We start from the raw sequence: 16,798 nt of genomic DNA, 5'->3' as shown, positions 1-16,798 counted from the left end.
TCCTTCTTCTTCTTCTACTTCTCCTTCTTCTCCTTCTTCTTCTTCTCCTTCTTCTTCTTATCCTTCTTCTTCTTCTTCTTCTTCTTATTATTATTATTATTATTAGTTTCTTTGTCCCATTGAGGACACTCGGATATGTAGTGGCTTGGCTTCTTGCATTTGTGGCATGTTCTCTTCTTATAGTCACGAGAGGAAGCCTCATCATTTCTTGAGTTTGATCTTGAATACTTTCAAAGAAATTCTTCATGGAGAACTTTTGGAACTATCTCACAAGCATTGCTAGCTCTTTGCCAATGTCTTCAGGATCACGAGAACTGCAGTCAGATTCTTGTTCAGATGAGGAAACAACTTTTGCTTTCAAAGCATGAGATCGGCCATAGTTGGGGCCATAGATATCTCTCTTCTGAGGTAGCTGGAACTCATGTGTGTTGAGCCTCTCAAGTATGTCAGACGGATTGAGATCTTTGAAGTCAGGGCGTTCTTGAATCATCAGGGCCAAGGTATCAAATGAGCTGTCAAGTGATCTCAATAGCTTCTTCACAATTTCATACTTGGTGATCTCAATGGCACCAAGTGCGCGAAGCTCATTGCTTATATATGTGAGGCGACCAAACGTGAGCTGGACATTCTCATTGTCATTTCTGTTGAAGCGGTTGAAGAGATTATGAAGAAAATCAATCCTTGAGTATCTCTGAGTTGAGACGCCTTCATTGACATTGGACAGCCAGTCCCAGACTAGCTTCGCAGTTTCCAGAGCACTAACACGGCCATACTGTCCTTTGGTCACATGACCATAGATGATGTTCTTGGCAGTCGAGTCCAATTGCACGAACTGATACGTCTCCAACGTATCTATAAATTTTTTTATTGTTCCATGCTATTATATTATCTGTTTTGGATATTTAATGGGCTTTAATATGCTCTTTTATATTATTTTTGGGACTAAATTATTAACCGGAGGCCCAGTGCCAGTTTCTGTTTTGTTGCCTATTTTAGAGTTTTGCAGAAAAGGAATACCAAACGGAGTCCAAACAGAATGAAACCTTCGCGAGGATCTTTCTTGGACCAAAAGCAAACTAGAATATTTGGAGTTGAAGTCAGAAACACCACGAGGCATCCACGAGGCAGCAGGGCGCGCCCAGGGGGGTAGGCGCGCCCCCCACCCTCATGGCCCCCTCGTAGCTCCATCGACATACTTCTTTTGCCTATATATACTCTTATACCCTAGAAACATCAGGGGGAGCCACAAAACCAATTTTCCACGGCCGCAACCTTCTGTACCCGTGAGATCCCATCTTCGGGCCTTTTCCAGTGATCTGCCGGAGGGAGAATCAATCACGGAGGGCTTCTATCAACACCATTGCCTCTCCGATGAAGCGTGAGTAGTTTACCACAGACCTTCGGGTCCATACTTATTAGCTAGATGGCTTCTTCTCTCTCTTTGATTCTCAATACAAAGTTCTCCTTGATGTTCTTGGAGATCTATTCGATGTAATACTCTTTTGCGGTGTGTTTGCCGAGATCCGATGAATTGTGGATTTATGAACAAGATTATCTATGAATATTATTTGGTTCTTCTCTGAATTCTTATATGCATGATTTGATATCTTTGCAAGTCTCTTCAAATTATCGGTTTAGTTTGGCCTACTAGATTGATCTTTCTTGCAATGGGAGAAGTGCTTAGCTTTGGGTTCAATCTTGCGGTGTCCTTTCCCAGTGACAGTAGGGGCAGCAAGGCACGTATTGTATTGTTGCCATCGAGGATAAAAAGATGGGGTTTCTATCATATTGCTTAATTTTATCCCTCTACATCATGTCATCTTGCTTAATGCATTACTCCGTTCTTATGAACTTAATACTCTAGATGCATGCTGGATAGCGGTCGATGTGTGGAGTAATAGTAGTAGATGCAGAATCTGTTCGGTCTACTTGACACGGGCGTGATGCCTATGTTCATGATCATTGCCTTATATATCTTCATAATTATGTGATTTTCTATCAATTGCTCGGCAGTAATTTGTTCACCCACCGTAATACATGCTATCTTGAGAGAAGCCACTAGTGAAACCTATGGCCCCCGGGTCTCTTTTCTATTATATTAAATCTCTTTTCCATTATATTGCATCTCTTTAAATCTCGTTTACTATTTTGCAATCTTTACTTTCCAATCTATACAACAAAAATACCAAAAATATTTACTTTAATATCTCTATTAGATCTCACTTTTGCGAGTGAGCATGAAGGGATTGACAACCCCTTTATCGCGTTGGTTGCAAGGTTCTTGATTGTTTGTGCAGGTACTAGGTGACTTGTGCGTCGTCTCCTACTGGATTGATACCTTGGTTCTCAAAACTGAGGGAAATACTTACGCTACTTTGCTTCATCACCCTTTCCTCTTCAAGGGAAAAACCAACGCAAGCTCAAGACGTAGAAAGAAGGATTTCCAGCGCCGTTGCCGGGGAGATCTTCGTCAAGTCAGGACATACCAAGTACCCATCATAAACTCTTCTCCCTCGCATTACATTATTTGCCATTCGCCTCTCGTTTTGCTCTCCCGCACTTCTAAAACGATTTTCGAAAACCTTTGCCTTTTCTTCGCCCCTCTTCCGTTCGATCTTTTGTTCGCTTGTGTTACCATGTGCCTTATTTTTGCTTGCATCTTCGCTTGCTAAAAGTTTATGGATCCCCATCCACTTGCTAATCTCTTTAAGAGATCCAATTATGATGAACCAATTGCTAGTGAGTTTTGTGCACTAGATTATCTTTATGAAGTTTTGCTTGAAATTCGTGAATCTGAAAATTGTGATGAAGAAATTTATGAAGAGATTCACGATAGCTCCTTGAATAAAAAGCATGATTGCAATGATGTTATTATAAATTCTCTTAATTTCAATTGTGTTAATGATATGCAAAACCTCAATCTTGGGGATGCTAGTTTTGCTATGACTACTATTTGTTGCAATGGCAATGATTGGGGTTATTCTTCTTATGATCTTGGAAATGTATTTAATCCCCATGATGAATATGAGATTCATAACAGTGTTTGCAATATTATTGAAAGTGCGTTTGGAAGAGTGTCAACTTTAGATCCCACATATTTGGAGAATTTTCATTCTTATGAAATTTTTGATAAAAGTGGGTTTGGAGAGGTCATGACTTTAGTTAATGTTAATCCCACTATTTTGGAAGAGTGTCAACTTTGCATGCATGAGGATCATGTTGAAAATATTTTATGTGATAACTATTTTGTTGAATTTTCTTATGATCCCACATGTAATTATTATGAGAGAGGAAAATATGGTTGTAGAAATTTTCATGTTACTAAATTACCTCTCGTTATGTTGAGTTTGCTATTGTTTCTTTTCGCTTACTTGCATATGCTAGTTTTTGCTTGCTATGATAATTTGTTTGCCTATAAGATGCCTATGCATAGGAAGTATATTAGACTTAGATGTGTTTGTCACGTGTTTCATGATGCTCTCTTTATGCATCAATTCTTGTCTTTCATGTGAGCATCATCGAAATCTCAATGCCTAGCTAGGGGCGTTAAACGATAGCGCTTGTTTGGAGGCAACCCAATTTTGTTTTTGTTCTTTGCTTTTTTCTGCTGTTTAGTAATAAATAATTCAGCTAGCTTCTGTTTATATGTGGTTTTACGTTTTAATTAGTGTTTGTGCCAAGTAAAACCTTTGGGAAGACTTGGGTGAAGTCTTTGCGATCTTGCTGTAAAAAACAGAAACTTTTGTGCTCACGAGAATAGATGTCATTTTTCACAGAAGAGTGATTTTAGGTTGATTCTTTTTGCAGATGATTAATAGACAAATTCCTCACGTCCAACAATTTATTTAAGAATTTTTAGAGTTACAGAAGTATTCTAAAGTTACAGATTGCTACAGACTGTTCTGTTTTTGACAGATTCTGTTTTTCGTGTGTTGTTTGCTTATTTTGATGAATCTATGAGAAGTATCGGGGGGTATGAACCATAGCGAAGTTGTAATACAGTAGGTTTAACACCAATATAAATAAACAATGAGTTCATTACAGTACCTTAAAGTGGTGGTTTATTTTCTTATACTAACGGAGCTCATGAGTTTTTCTGTTGAAGTTTTGTGTTGTGAAGTTTTCATGTTTTTGAGTAAAGATTTGATGGATTTTGGAATAAGGAGTGGCAAGAGCCTAAGCTTGGGGATGAACAAGGCACCCCAAGGTAAAATTCGAGGACAACCAAAAGCCTAGGATTGGGGATGCCCCGGAAGGCATCCCCTCTTTCGTCTTCGTCTATCGGTAACTTTACTTGAGGCTATATTTTTATTCACCACATGATATGTGTTTTGCTTGGAGCGTCTTGTATGATTTGAGTCTTTGATTTTTAGTTTACCACAGTCATCCTTGTTGTACACACCTTTTGGAAGAGACACGCATGAATCGGAATTTATTAGAATACTTTATGTGCTTCACTTATATCTTTTGAGCTAGACAATATTGCTCTAGTACTTCACTTATATCTTTTTAGAGCATGGTGGTGGTTTTATTGTATAGAAATTGTTGATCTCTCATGATTCACTTATATTATTTTGAGAGTCTTTTAGAACAGCATGGTAATTTCCTTTGGTTATAAAATTGGTCCTACTATCATGGGCATCCAAGATGGGTATAATAAAAACTTTCATATAAAGTGCATTGAATACTATGAGAAGTTTGATTCTTTATGATTGTTTTGAGATATGAAGATGGTGATATGAGAGTCATGCTAGTAGAGTAGTTGTGAATTTGAGAGATACTTGTGTTAAAGTTTGTGATTCCCGTAGCATGCACGTATGGTGAACCGTTATGTGATGAAGTTGGAGCATGATTTATTTATTGATTGTCTTCCTTATGAGTGGCGGTCGGGGACGAGCGATGGTCTTTTCCTACCAATCTATACCCCTAGGAGCATGCGCATAGTACTTCATTTTGATAACTAATAAATATTTGCGATAAGTATGTGAGTTCTTTATGACTAATGTTGAGTCCATGGATTATACGCAATCTCACCCCTCCACCATTGCTAGCCTCTCTAGTACCACGCAACTTTTGTCGGTACCATACACCCACCATATACCTTCCTCAAAACAGCCACCATACCTACCTATTTTGGAATTTCCATAACCATTCCGAGATATATTGCCATGCAACTTTCCACCGTTCCATTTATTATGACATGATCCATCATTGTCATATTGCCTTGCATGATCATGTAGTTGACATCGTATTTGTGGCAAGGTCACCGTTCATAATTTTTCATACATGTCACTCTTGAATCATTGCACATCCCGGTACACCGCTGGAGGCATTCACATAGAGTCATATTTTGTTCTAAGTATTGAGTTTTAATTCTTGAGTTGTAAGTAAATAAAAGTGTGGTGATCTTCATTATTAGAGCATTGTCCAAGTGAGGAAAGGATGATGGAGATTCCCCCACAAGTCGGGATGAGACTCCGGACTAAATAAAAAAAGAGGCCATAAAAAAGAGAAAAGGCCCAAATAAAAAAATGAGAGAAAAAGAAAGAAGGGGCAATGCTACTATCATTTTACCACACTTGTGCTCCAAAGTAGCACCATGATCTTCATGATAGAGAGTCTCCTATGTTGTCATATACTATTGGGAATTTTTCATTATAGAACTTGGCTTGTATATTCCAATGATGTGCTTCCTCAAAGTGCCCTAGGTCTTCGTGAGCAAGCAAGTTGGATGCACACCCACTTAGTTTCTTTTGTTGAGATTTCATACACTTATAGCTCTGGTGCATCCGTTACATGGCAATCCCTACTCACTCACATTAATATCTATTGATGGGCATCTCCATAGCCCGTTGATACGCCTAGTTGATGTGAGACTATCTTCTCCTTTTCGTCTTCTCCACAACCACCATTCTATTCCACCTATAGTGCCATGTCCATGGCTCACGCTCATGTATTGCGTGAAGATTGAAAAAGTTTGAGAACATCAAAAGTATGAAACAATTGATTGGCTTGTCATTGGGGTTGTGCATGATTAAATACTTTGTGTGATAAAGATAGAGCATAACCAGACTATATGATTTTGTAGGGGTAGCTTTCTTTGGCCATGTTATTTTGAGAAGACATGATTGCTTTGTAAGTATGCTTGAAGTATTATTGTTTTTATGTCAATATTAAACTTTTGTCTTGAATCTTTTGGATTTGAACATTCATGCCACAATAAAGAAAATTACATTGATAAATATGCTAGGTAGCATTCCACATCAAAATTCTGTTTTTATAATTTACCTACTCGAGGACGAGCAGGAATTAAGCTTGGGGATGCTTGATACGTCTCCAACGTATCTATAATTTTCGATTGTTCCATACTATTATATTATCTGTTTTGGATGTTTAATGGGCTTTAATATGCTCTTTTATATTATTTTTGGGACTAACCTATTAGCCGGAGGCCCAGTGCCAGTTTCTGTTTTTTTGTCTATTTTAGAGTTTTGCAGAAAAGGAATCCAAACGGAGTCCAAATGGAATGAAACCTTCGCGAGGATCTTTCTTCGACCGAAAGCAAACCAGAAGACTTGGAATTGAAGTCAGAAACGCCACGAGGCATCCACGAGGCAGGAGGGCGCACCCAGGGGGTAGGCGCGCCCCCACCCTCGTGGGCCCCTCGTAGCTCCACCGACGTACTTCTTTCGCCTATATATACTCTTATACCCTAGAAACATCAGGGGAGCCACGAAACCACTTTTCCACCGCCGCAACCTTCTATACCTGTGAGATCCCATCTTGGGGCCTTTTCCGGCGATCTGTCGGAGGGGGAATCGATCACAGAGGGCTTCTACATCAACACCATTGCCTCTTCGATGAAGCGTGAGTAGGTTACCACAGACCTTCAGGTCCATAGTTATTATCTAGATGGCTTATTATCTCTCTTTGATTCTCAATACAAAGTTCTCCTCGATGTTCTTGGAGATCTATTCGATGTAATACTCTTTTGCGGTGTGTTTGCCGAGATCCGATGAATTGTGGATTTATGAACAAGATTATCTATGAATATTATTTGGTTCTTCTCTGAATTCTTATATGCATGATTTGATATCTTTGCAAGTCTCTTCAAATTATCGGTTTAGTTTGGCCTACTAGATTGATCTTTCTTGCAATGGGAGAAGTGCTTAGCTTTGGGTTCAATCTTGCGGTGTCCTTTCCCAGTGACAGTAGGGGCAGCAAGGCACGTATTGTATTGTTGCCATCGAGGATAAAAAGATGGGGTTTCTATCATATTGCTTAATTTTATCCCTCTACATCATGTCATCTTGCTTAATGCATTACTCCGTTCTTATGAACTTAATACTCTAGATGCATGCTGGATAGCGGTCGACGTGTGGAGTAATAGTAGTAGATGCAGAATCAGTTCGGTCTACTTGAAACGGGCGTGATGCCTATGTTCATGATCATTGCCTTAGATATCTTCATAATTATGTGATTTTCTATCAATTTCTCGGCAGTAATTTGTTCACCCACCGTAATACATGCTATCTTGAGAGAAGCCACTAGTGAAACCTATGGCTCCCGGGTCTCTTTTCTATTATATTAAATCTCTTTTCCATTATATTGCATCTCTTTAAATCTCGTTTACTATTTTGCAATCTTTACTTTCCAATCTATACAACAAAAATACCAAAAATATTTACTTTACTATCTCTATTAGATCTCACTTTTGCGAGTGACCGTGAAGGGATTGGCAACCCCTTTATCGCGTTGGTTGCAAGGTTCTTGATTGTTTGTGCAAGTACTAGGTGACTTGTGCGTCATCTCCTACTGGATTGATACCTTGGTTCTCAAAACTGAGGGAAATACTTACGCTACTTTGCTGCATCACCCTTTCCTCTTCAAGGGAAAAACCAACGCAAGCTCAAGAGGTAGCACGAGCCTCTTGACATCAGCAGCGGTGACACCTTCACTGACCTTGGGAACGCCTGTCCTGATGACATACCAGAGGTCCATGTTAATGGCTTCAAGACGCATACGCATCTTATTCTTCCAGTAGGGGTAATCAGTGCCATCGAAGACTAGGCACACAAAGGAGACCTTGATTATCCCTGCAATCAACATAGCTAAAACTGTAGGTGGTTAAACCGAATCACACAGAACAAGGGTGCACCTTGCTCTGATACAAATTGGAAGTGCTAGTTATCGACTAGAGGGGGCGAATAGGCGATTTTTATGAAAGTCTTCAAGTCATGAGGTCTTTGAAGACAAACTGTTAATATGAACCTATATGATATGCAGCGGAAGATGAACTACACTAGACAAGCCATAGTCAACTAAGCTATATAGTGAAAGCACGAAGACTAATAGAAGCTAGGTAGAATGGATCGGAATGGAAGACAGTATGAAGCCAAACAGATAATAGTCTTTGCACTGTGAGGTCAAACAGATCGGGAAAGTAAGCAATGACTTCACGAAGACAAATTGAAATGTAAGGAAGGTAGGGGATAGAACCAGTAGCTTGGTGAAGACAAGGATTTGGTAGACCAGTTCCAGTTGCTATGACAACTGTACGTCTGGTTAGGGATGCTAAGATTGAACTCAGAAGACTATGTCTTCACCTTATTCCCCTTGAGATAAGGACACCCAGTCCTCACCCAATCACTCTGGTAAGTCTTCAAGGTGGACTTCCAAACCTTCACAGACTCCGTTCACTGGCGATCCACAATAACTCTTGGATCCTCAGAACGTGATGCCTAACCAGTTGGAGGATGCACAGTCCTCAAGTGTAACAAGTCTTCAGGTCACGTGGATAGAAAGACTTCAGTGATGCCTAACACTCTTTGGCTCTAGGTGTTTTGGGCTTTGTCCTCGCAAGGATCTCTCTCTCAAAGGCTTCGGAGGTGGGTTGCTCTCAAATGACAAAAGTCATGCACTAACTCTGAGCAGCCACCAATTTATGGTGTAGGAGATGGGCTATTTATAGCCAGGAGGCAACCCGACATGATATGTTCGAAATGACGCTGGTCACTAAGGAACTGACATGTGTCCAATGGTCGGATTTCAAACACATGCGGCAGCTTGGCTTGGGCTACAAGCAAAGCTGACTCATCCAACTCTAGATAAGATTTGCTCTCATTGTCTTTGCTTGAAGACATAGGATTTTGGTTGAGCATCACTTCAGTCATCTGACTTTGTTCACTTGGAACCCACTTAACAGTACGATGGTTTCTATGACACAATAAAGAAGAAAAATAAACTACGAAACAAACTATGTCTTCGCTGTTGGGGAACGTAGTAATTTAAAAAAAATCCTACACACACGCAAGATCATGGTGATGCATAGCAATGAGAGGGGAGAGTGTTGTCCACGTACCCTCGTAGACCAAAAGCGGAAGTGTTAGCACAACGCGGTTGATGTCGTCGTACGTCTTCACGATCCGACCGATCCAAGTACCAAACGTACGGCACCTCCGAGTTCAGCACACGTTCAGCTCGATGACGTCCCATGAACTCCAATCCAGCAGACCTTTGCAGGAGAGTTCCGTCAGCACGACGGCGTGATGACGGTGTTGATGCTACCGACGCAGGGCTTTGCCTAAGCACCGCTACGATATTATCGAGGTGGAATATGGTGGAGGGGGTACCGCACACGGCTAAGAGATCAATGATCTATTGTTGTGTCTACAGGTGCCCCCCTGCCCCCGTATATAAAGGATCAAGGGGGAGGGGCGGCCGGCCAGGAGGAGGGCGCGCCAGGGAGGAGTCCTACTCCCACCGGGAGTAGGACTCCCTCTTTTCCTAGTTGGGGTAGGAGGGGGAAAGGAAGGGAGAGAGGAGAGGAAGGAAAGGGGGGCGTCGCCCCCCCCCCCTCCTTGTACAATTAGGACTAGAGGGGGAGGAGCGCGCGGCCTGCCCTGGATGCCCCTCCTCTTCTCCACTAGGGCCCATGAGACCCACTAAACGCACCGGGGGGTTCCGGTAACCCCCCGGTACTCCGGTATATGTCCGAAACTCCCCGAAACCATTCCGGTGTCCGAACATAGTCATCCAATATATCGATCTTTACGTCTCGACAATTTCGAGACTCCTCGTCATGTCCGTGATCATATCCGGGACTCCGGACTATCTTTGGTACATCAAAAACACAAAAACTCATAATACCAATCGTCGCCGAACTTTAAGCATGCGGACCCTACGGGTTCGAGAACTATGTAGACATGACTGAGACACATATCCGGTCAGTAACCAATAGCGGAACCCGGATGCTCATATTGGCTCCTACATATTCTACGAAGATCTTTATTGGTCAAACCGCACAACAACATACGTTGTTCCCTTTGTCATCGGTATGTTACTTTCCCGAGATTCGATCGTCGGTATCTCAATACCTAGTTCAATCTCGTTACCCGCAAGTCTCTTTACTCGTTACGTAATGCATCATCTCGCAACTAACTCATTATCTACATTGCTTGCAAGGCTTATAGTGATGTGCATTACCGAGAGGGCCCAGAGATACCTCTCTGACAATCGGAGTGACAAATCCTAATCTCAAAATACGCCAACTCAACATGTACCTTCGGAGACACCTGTAGAGATCCTTTATAATCACCTAGTTACATTGTGATGTTTGGTAGCAGACAAAGTGTTCCTTCGGTAAACGGGAGTTGCATAATCTCATAGTCATAGGAACATGTATAAGTCATGAAGAAAGCAATAGCAACATACTAAACGATCAAGTGCTAAGCTAACGGAATGGGTCAAGTCAATCACATCATTCTCCTAATGATGTGATCCCGTTAATCAAATGAGAACTCATGTCTATGGCTAGGAAACACAACCATCTTTGATCAACGAGCTAGTCAGGTAGAGGCATACTAGTGACACTATGTTTGTCTATGTATTCACACATGTATCATGTTTCCGGTTAATACAATTCTAGCATGAATAACAAACATTTATCATGATATGAGGAAATAAATAATAACTTTATTATTGCCTCTAGGGCATATTTCCTTCAATCTCCCACTTGCACTAGAGTCAATTATCTAGATTACACAGTAATGATTCTAACACCCATGGAGCCTTGGTGCTGATCATGTTTTGCTCGTGGAAGAGGCTTAGTCAATGGGTCTGCAACATTTAGATCCGTATGTATCTTGCAAATCTCTATGTCTCCCACCTGGACTTGGTCCTGGATGGAATTGAAGCGTCTCTTGATGTGCTTCGTTCTCTTGTGAAATCCGGATTCCTTTGCCAAGGCAATTGCACTAGTATTGTCACAAAAGATTTTCATTGTACCCGATGCACTAGGTATGACACCTAGATCAGATATGAACTCCTTCATCCAGACTCCTTCATTTGCTGCTTCCGAAGCAGCTATGTACTCCTGCTTCACACGTAGATCCTGCGAGATGCTTTGTTTAGAACTGCACCAACTGACAGCTCCACCGTTCAATATAAACACGTATTCGGTTTGCAATTTAGAATCGTCCGGATCAGTGTCAAAGCTTGCATCGACATAACCATTTACAACTAGCTCTTTGTCACCTCCATAAATGAGAAACATATCCTTAGTCCTTTTCAGGTATTTCAGGATATTCTTGACCACTGTCCAGTGATCAACTCCTGGATTACTTTGGTACCTCCCTGCTAAGCTAATAGCTAGGCATACATCAGGACTGGTACATAGCATTGCATACATGATAGAGCCTATGGCTGAAGCATAGGGAACATCTTTCATTTTCTCTCTATCTTCTGCAGTGGTCGGGCATTGAGTCTGACTCAACTTCACACCTTGTAATACAGGCAAGAACCCTTTCTTTGCTTGATCCATTTTGAACTTTTTCAAAACTTTATCAAGATATGTGCTTTGTGAAAGTCCTATTAGTGTCTTGATCTATCTCTATAGATCTTGATGCCCAATATATAAGCAGCTTCTCCGAGGTCTTTCATTGAAAAACTTTTATTCAAGTATCCTTTTATGCTATCCAGAAATTCTATATCATTTCCAATCAACAATATGTCGTCTACATATAATATCAGAAATGCTACAGAGCTCCCACTCACTTTCTTGTAAATACAGGCTTCTCCAAAAGTCTGTATAAAACCATATGCTTTGATCACACTATCAAAGCGTTTATTCCAACTCTGAGAGGCTTGCACCAGTCCATAAATGGATCGCTGGAGCTTGCACACTTTGTTAGCACCTTTTGGATCGACAAAACCTTCTGTTTGCATCATATACAACTCTTCTTCTAGAAATCCATTCAGGAATGCAATTTTGACATCCATTTGCCATATTTCATAATCATAAAATGCGGCAATTGCTAACATGATTCGGACAGACTTAAGCATCGCTACAGGTGAGAAAGTCTCACCATAGTCAACCCCTTGAACTTGTCGAAAACCTTTTGCAACAAGTCAAGCTTTGAAGACAGTAACATTACCATCAGTGTTAGTCTTCTTCTTGAAGATCCATTTATTCTTGATGGCTTGCCGATCATCGGACAAGTCAACCAAAGTCCATACTTTGTTCTCATACATGGACCCCATCTTAGATTTCATGGCCTAAATCCATTTTGCAGAATTTGGGCTCATTATCGCTTCCTCATCGTTCGTAGGTTCGCCATGGTCAAGTAACATGACCTCCAGAATAGGATTAACGTACCACTCTGGTGCGGATCTTACTCTCTTGACCTACGAGGTTTGGTAGAAACTTATCTGAAGTTTCATGATAAATATCATTAACTTCCTCACTAATTGGTGTAGGTGTCACAGGAACCGGTTTCTGTGATGAACTACTTTCCAATAAGGGAGCAGGTACAGTTACCTCATCAAGTTCTACTTTCCTCCCACTCACTTCTTTCGAGAGAAACTCCTTCTCTAGAAAGGATCCAAATTTAGCAACAAAAGTCTTGTCTTCGGATCTGTGATAGAAGGTGTACCCAATAGTCTCATTTGGATATCCTATGAAGACACATTTCTCTGATTTGGGTTCGAGCTTATCAGGTTGAAGTTTTTTCACATAAGCATCGCATCCCCAAACTTTAAGAAACGAGGCATCGTCTCAACAGATTTTGATGGTGCCCTATTTAACGTGAATGCAGCCGTCTCTAAAGCATAACCCCAAAACTATAGCGGTAAATTAGTAAGAGACATCATTGATCGCACAATATCTAGTAAAGTATGATTACGATGTTCGGACACACCATTACGTTGTGGTGTTCCGGGTGGCGTGAGTTGCGAAACTATTCCTCATTGTTTCAAATGTAGACCAAACTCGTAACTCAAATATTCTCCTCCACGATCAGATCGTAGCAATTTTATTTTCTTGTTACGATGATTTTCAACTTCACTCTGAAATTCTTTGAACCTTTCAAATTTTTCAGACTTATGTTTCATTAAGTAGATATACCCATATCTGCTCAAATCATCTGTGAAGCTGAGAAAATAACGATACCCGCCGCGAGCCTCAATATACATCAGAGCACATACATCAGTATGTATGATTTCTAACAATCTGTTGCTCGCTCCATTGTTCCGGAGAACGGCATTTTAGTGATCTTGCCCATGAGGAACGGTTCGCAAGTACCAAGTGATTCATAATCAAGTGATTCCAAAAGTCCATCAGTATGGAGTTTCTTCATGCGCTTTATACCAATATGACCCAAACGGCAGTGCCACATATAAGTTGCACTATCATTATCAACTCTGCATCTTTTGGCTTCAACATTATGAATATGTATATCACTATTATCGAGATTCAACAAAAATAGACCACTCTTTAAGGGTGAACCATAAAAGATATTACTCATATAAATAGAACAACCATTATTCTCTGATTTAAATGAATAACCATCTCACATCAAACAAGATCCAGATATAATGTTCATGCTTAATGCTGGCACCAAATAACAATTATTCAGGTCTAAAACCAATCCCGAAGGTAGATGTAGAGGTAGTGTGCCGATTGTGATCACATCGACTTTGGAACCATTTCCCACGCGCATCGTCACCTCGTCCTTAGCCAATCTCCGCTTAATTTGTAGTCCCTGTTTCAAGTTGCAAATATTAGCAATAGAACCAGTATCAAATACCCAGGTGCTACTGCGAGCATTAGTAAGGTACACGTCAATAGCATGTATATCACATATACCTTTGTTCACCTTGCCATCCTTCTTATCCGCCAAATACTTGAGGCAGTTCCGCTTCCAGTGACCAGTCCCTTTGCAGTAGAAGCAGTCCGTCTCAAGTTTAGGTCCAGACTTAGGTTTCTTCTCTTGAGCAGCAACTTGCTTGCCGTTCTTCTTGAAGTTCCCCTTCTTCTTCCCTTTACCCTTTTTCTTGAAACTGGTGGTGTTGTTGACCATCAACACTTGATGCTCCTTTTTGATTTCTACCTCCACAGCTTTTAGCATTGCGAAGAGCTCGGGAATAGTCTTGTTCATCCCTTGCATATTATATTTCATCATGGAGCTCTTATAGCTTGGTGGCAGTGATTGAAGAATTCTGTCAATGACACTATCATCAGGAAGATTAACTCCCAGTTGAATCAAGTGATCATTATACCCAGACATTTTGAGTATATGTTCACTGACAGAACTATTCTCCTCCATCTTGCAGCTATAGAACTTATTGGAGACTTCATACCTCTCAATCCGGGCATTTTCTTGAAATATTAACTTCAACTCCTGGAACATCTCATATGCTCCATGACGTTCAAAACATCGTTGAAGTCCCGGTTCTAAGCCGTAAAGCATGGCACACTGAACTATCGAGTAGTCATCAACTTTGCTCTGCCAGACGTTCTTACCATCGTTAGTTGCATCTGCAGCAGGCCTGGCACCCAGCGGTGCTTCCAGGACGTAATTCTTCTATGCAGCAATGAGGATAATCTTGAAGTTATGGACCCAGTCCGTGTAATTGCTACAATCATCTTTCAACATAGCTTTCTCAAGGAACGCATTAAAATTCAAGGGAACAACAACACGGGCCATCTATCTACAATAACATAGACAAGCAAAAATACTATCAGGTACTAAGTTCATGATAAATTAAAGTTAAATTAATCATATTACTTAAGAACTCCCACTTAGATAGACATCCCTCTAATCATCTAAGTGATCACGTGATCCAAATCAACTAAACCATGTCCGATCATCACGTGAGATGGAGTAGTTTTCAATGGTGAACATCACTATGTTGATCATATCTACTATATGATTCACGCTTGACCTTTCGGTCTTAGTGTTCCGAGGCCATATCTGTATATACTAGGCTCGTCAAGTTTAACATGAGTATTCCGCATGTGCAAATGTTTTGCACCCGTTGTATTTGAACGTAGAGCCTATCACACCCGATCTTCACGTGGTGTCTCGGCACGAAGAACTTTCGCAACGGTGCATACTCAGGGAGAACACTTATACCTTGAAATTTAGTGAGAGATCATCTTATAATGCTACCGTCAATCAAAGCAAAATAAGATGCATAAAGGATAAACATCACATGCAATCAATATAAGCGATATGATATGGCCATCATCATCTTGTGATTGTGATCTCCATCTCTGAAGCACCATCATGATCACCATCGTCACCGGCGGGACACCTTGATCTCCATCGTAGCATCGTTGTCGTTTTGCCACCTATTGCTTCTATGATTATCGCTACCGCTTAGTGATAAAGTAAAGCAATTACAGGGCGATTGCATTGCATACAATAAAGCGACAACCATATGGCTCCTGCCAGTTGCCGATAACTTTGTTACAAAACATGATCATCTCATAAAATAAAATTTAGCATCATGTCTTGACCATATCACATCACAACATGCCCTTCAAAAACAAGTTAGACGTCCTCTACTTTGTTGTTGCAAGTTTTAAGTGGCTGCTATGGGCTGAGCAAGAACCGTTCTTACCTACGCATCAAAACCACAATGATAGTTTGTCAAGTTAGTGTTGTTTTAACCTTCTCAAGGACCGGGCGTAGCCATACTCGGTTCAACTAAAGTTGGAGAAACTGACACCCGTCAGCCACCTATGTGCAAAGCACGTCGGTAGAACCAGTCTCGCGTAAGCGTATGCGTAATGTCGGTCCGGGCCACTTCATCCAACAATACCGCCGAACCAAAGTATGACATGCTGGTAAGCAGTATGACTTGTATCGCCCACAACTCACTTGTGTTCTACTCGTGCATATAACATCTACGCGTAAAACCTCGCTCGGATGCCACTGTTGGGGAACATGGTAATTTCAAAAAAAATCCTATGCACACGCAAGATCATGGTGATGCATAGCAACCAGAAAGGAGATTGTTGTCCACGTACCCTCGTAGACCGAAAGCGGAAGCGTTAGCACAACACGGTTGATGTAGTCATATGTCTTCACGATCCGATCGATCCAAGTACCGAACGTATGGAACCTCCGAGTTCAGCACACGTTCAGCTCGATGACGTCCCACGAACTCCGATCCAGCAGATCTTTGCGGGAGAGTTCCGTCAGCACGACGGTGTGATGATGGTGTTGATGATGCTACCGATGCAGGGCTTTGCCTAAGCACCGCTACGATATTACCGAGGTGGAATATGGTGGAGGGGGGCATCGCACACGGCTAAGAGATCAACGATCTATTGTTGTGTCTAGAGGTGCCCCCCTGCCCCCGTATATAAAGGAACAAGGGGGAGGGGCCGGCCGGCTAGGAGGAGGGCATGCCAGGGAGGAGTCCTACTCCCACAGAGCGTAGGACTCCCTCTTTTCCTAGTTGGAGTAGGAGGGGGAAAGGAAGGGAGAGAGGAGAGGAAGGAAAGAGGGCG

This window comes from Triticum dicoccoides, chromosome 2B (assembly GCF_002162155.2).
Source record: "Triticum dicoccoides isolate Atlit2015 ecotype Zavitan chromosome 2B, WEW_v2.0, whole genome shotgun sequence".
Lineage (NCBI taxonomy): Eukaryota > Viridiplantae > Streptophyta > Magnoliopsida > Poales > Poaceae > Triticum > Triticum dicoccoides.
This window is presented reverse-complemented; position numbering follows the sequence as displayed.